Here is a 4,318-nt window from a genome sequence, read left to right on the forward strand (position 1 = left end):
TGGAGGTTCCTAACTTGGTCCAGTTTTTCTGCAGCCATCCAGGAAAACCGTGGGTGGGTATCTGGCAACTGGAAAAATGTGAAATCCTTCTCGGATTCAGATGTATTTATCACGTGTACATCGAAACATACAGTGAAATGCATTAACAACCAGCTCAATTGAGGATGTGCTGGTGGGGGTGCAGCTGGCAAAGGTCGCACACCTTCCAGTTCCAACACAGCATGCCCACAGTGTTTCTCAGAACTACACAAGAACGCCACAGTAGCCAAGCGGATATTACAGCTTGGGGTGATCCAGAGTTCGGAGTTCAATTCCGGCTCCGTTTGTAAGGCGTTCGTACGCTCTCCCTGTGGGTTTCCTCTGGCTGCTCTGGTTTCCTCCCACAGTCCAAAAACATACATGTTAGTAGGTTAATTAGTCATTGTAAGATTGTCCTGTGATTAGACTGGGGTTAAATCAGTGGGTTGCTGGACAGTGTGGCTCACTGGGCCTGAAGGGCCTGTTTTGCACTATATCACTAAATAAAGAAATAAAAATAAATAACCACAATATCATAAGATGACAACAGCAAAACAAGATCATTTCCTGCCCCTCCCACCCAACTACTCAGACACCCAGTCAAGCGTCCAACCCCCCCCCCCCCCCCCCCCCAGCTCAGGCCTCCAGGCCTCATCACTGGATTGTCGGACTCAGACGTCGGGCCTCCTAGGTGGTGTTCCAACAGGGCAGATAAACTCCCCCTTCAGTCCTGCTTGTGTGCCACATATATTTGCTGGCTGGTATGGAATAGATTACATTGTTTGTGGTTTTTAAGTATTTGCCCCATCAATGGGGAAGAATGAAGGAGCTGTTGATTCTGTGAGCAAGTTTCCCTGTCCTGTGAAAAAATTTCACCTGGAATGTCTGTGCATCGCTACCTATATGGGATGCAATTAATTCCAGTATTCCGCAGTAGTAACACTGGAGTGTCAGACCACTTCGTATTGAGCCAACTAAACTTTGCTCTTGACCACCCACTTGATTCACATTTGTGCTATCACAAATAATCAGTCTTTTTTGCAAAGTGTCGCCATGTTATGTCTTACCAGTCCATGTCCATACTTCCCTTGAAGTTGCCACGCAAGTTGATGGGGTGTTTAAGAAGTTGTGTGTTGGCCTTCATTAGTTGGGGGACTGAGTTCAAGAACTCCAAGGGAATGTTGCGGCTCTATAAAACCCGGTTACACCCCACGTGGAATATTGTGTTCAGTTCTAGTCGCATCATTGTAGGAAGGATGTAGAAGCGTTGGAGAGGGGGCAGAGGAGCTTTACCAGGATGCTGCCTGGATTAAAGAACAGCTTTTATGAGGGTACCTTGAGGGTGCAAGGGGTTTTCTGTTTGGAGCAGAGGAGGAGGAGAGGTGACTTCATAAAGCAGTGCACGCTATGAGGTATAGATTGAGTGGACAGACGAGACTTCTTCCCAGGGTGCATAATTCTAAGGTGATTGATGGAAAGTATAGGGGGGATGTCAGAGACAAGTGTTTTTTTTAAACACGGAGGTGGGCGTGTGGAATGCCCTGCTGGGGGTGGTTGTGGAGGCAGGTATGTTAGGGATATTTAAAAGACTCTTGGATAAGGACATGGTTTATAGAAAAATGGAGGCCGATGTGGGAGAGAAGGCTTAGTTTGGTCTTAGTAGGTTAAAATTTTGGTACAACATCCTGGGCTGAAAAGTCTACACTATATCTGACAAGTTAATAGATTGCGGCAAGCATTAAACCCAGCCGCTCTTGCACTTGTCCAGTATTCCAATTCACAATTAAAAAGAACACACTTCATTTTTTTTTTTTTGTCACCTCTTCATCAGAAGGATGTGGAGGTGCAGAGGAGATTCACTAGAATGCTGCCTGGCCTGGAGGACATACACTATGAGAAGAGGTTGAACGATTTGGGGCCGTTTTCTCTGAGTGCCAGGAATGTGCCTCTGGGGTGGTGGTAAAATCAGACCGCATAGTTGTGTTTAAAAGATTAGCAGAGGCTAAGGGCATATTTGATTGAAGTTTATAAAAACTTGTGTGGAGGCGTAGATAGAGCGGAAAGCTAGTATGATTTTTTTTCTTAGTATGGTGGTTAGCAAATTGCTTTAACGTGCATCTTAAATCCTATATATTTATATTTGTTTCAAGTTCTATAAAAAAAAAGACCTGCATTCTTAAGGAACTGCATTATATATTTAAAGCAATAATCATGTGATTCTTTCTGCAAAATATTGTTAATGTTAAGTTGCATTTTATTCTGTTATAACCTTAAAATCAACACCCCCTCTCTTGATTATATTTATTGAGGTACAGTGCAGAATAGGCCCTCTGAGCCACAAAACCCAGTAATCCCCTGGTTTAATCCTACCCTAATCACGGGACAATTTACAATGAGCAATTCACCTGCCAACCGATGCGTCTCTGGGCTGTGGGAGGACAGAACACCTGAGGAAACCCGGTCACAGGAAGAATGTACAGATTCCTCGCAGGCAGTGGCAGCTTTGAACCTCTAAAGTGTTGTGCTGACCACTGCTACCGTACCACCCCAGTCTCGGACACCTCACCAACACGTGTTCAGCCGTTCCTTATTGATTATGATCCTCAAGCCTCCCATTATTATGAAACCAATGTACTATCTCACCTTGTGTGCCCAAACCTCAGTGTCATTTTCCCAGGATTGAGATGTCTAGTATTAAAGGGCTCATGCTTAAGGTGAGAGGGAGAAAGTACAAAGGAGACGTGTAAGGTAAATAATTTTTTACACAGCGTTGAGTGCCAGGAATATACCTCGGGTGGTGGTAAAGGCAGATGGCTTAGTAGTGTTTAAGAGATAAGTGAATATGCAGAGCAGGGAGGGATGTGGCCAATGTCTGGGGAAAGACTGTATTAAATAGAAGTCTTTGGTCTAATTGATTCGGCATGGCATCACCATCACCAGCGGAGGGCCTGTTCCTCTGCTGTACGATGTGGCCTTCCATTGGTCAGGGTCAAACATAGATGCTGCGTCTAAGTTGTCTACGTGATACTCAAACCTGTACGCAGGCCAGGGCAGTACGATTGGGAGAGCAAGCTGTTGCCCACGTAGCGGGCTGCCCCTCTCCATGTAGCTGATGAATCCAAAGGAATGGCACAGACTGGCACCAGCGGCTTTGCAGGAGTTGCCAGTCAGCGTTGAACTCAACGCAGGACTCCAGCTCCATATTTTTTTCCTTGGGGTTTACTCCCGAAACCTTCCCCTGAGTGGTATAGCCACAAGACAGCAGAGGTTTGAGATCAGAGTCTTCCTTCTAGATGAGCTGCATCCACGGCTGACAAGCACCATTTGTCCAAAGCAACTGGTTTTAAGCTACCAGTAACTTGCCTTTGCCGCTTCTGACAGTAGAAACCATTGTACCAGGCTTTGTAGCTAAGCCACATGTGAAGGCCAGAAGCTGGACTTGGGTGCTAGTTGCGACACACGCCATTAGGAGCATTTAATTGGTAGTGGGAACTTGTCCCCATTACCACCCACGGCTGAACCAAGTGCTGTGTTGTTTTGTTCTGTGTTTTATCCTGGCTCTCTTCTCTGCCCAGCCTAGTTCATTGAAGTGTTGTGTGCTGGAATGATCTACTGGGGAAGTGTTGGAAACATGCAATTGCAACATTTACAAAGCATTTAGATGAGCACACAAGCAGGCAGGGAATGGAGGGATATAGACTTGAGTGTAGGCAGCTGGGATCCTTTGGGATTGGTATTGAGGGCTGAAGGGCCTGTTCCTGAATTACACTGTTCTAAGTCCAGTTGTAAAACATAGAACAATACACTACAGGCCTTTTGGCCCATAACCTTTTAACCTACTTCAAGATCAGTCTGTTCCCTCCTACACACCTGCAATCCTCCATTTTTCTTCAGTCCTTGAGCCCATCTAAGAGGCTTTAAAATGATTTGCCTTGACCATTACCCTCAAAATGTATTCCAGACACCCAACATTCTCGGCATAAAAATGACCGACTCCTGACTCCCCTCCCTGTCTCTCTGCCCAGCACTTTCCACCACTTGCCTTAAAAGTATGCTCTCTGGTATGAGCTGCTGCCGCCCTAGGAAAATGTCTCTACCTGGCCTCTCGAGCTATACCTCTATCCTGTACACCTCGATCAAGTCACCTCCCATCCTCCTTTGCTTCAAAGGGAAAAGCCCTAGCTCGCTCAGCCTTTCAATTGTGGCAATCGTTCTCTGATTAAAGGAAGTGAATTGCAGGATCATACCAAATGCCTGGTGACTGCATTCTACAAGGTGTCCAACGACTCTGTGGAGGTGA

Source organism: Mobula birostris, chromosome 7 (assembly GCF_030028105.1).
Source record: "Mobula birostris isolate sMobBir1 chromosome 7, sMobBir1.hap1, whole genome shotgun sequence".
NCBI classification, from domain to species: domain Eukaryota; kingdom Metazoa; phylum Chordata; class Chondrichthyes; order Myliobatiformes; family Myliobatidae; genus Mobula; species Mobula birostris.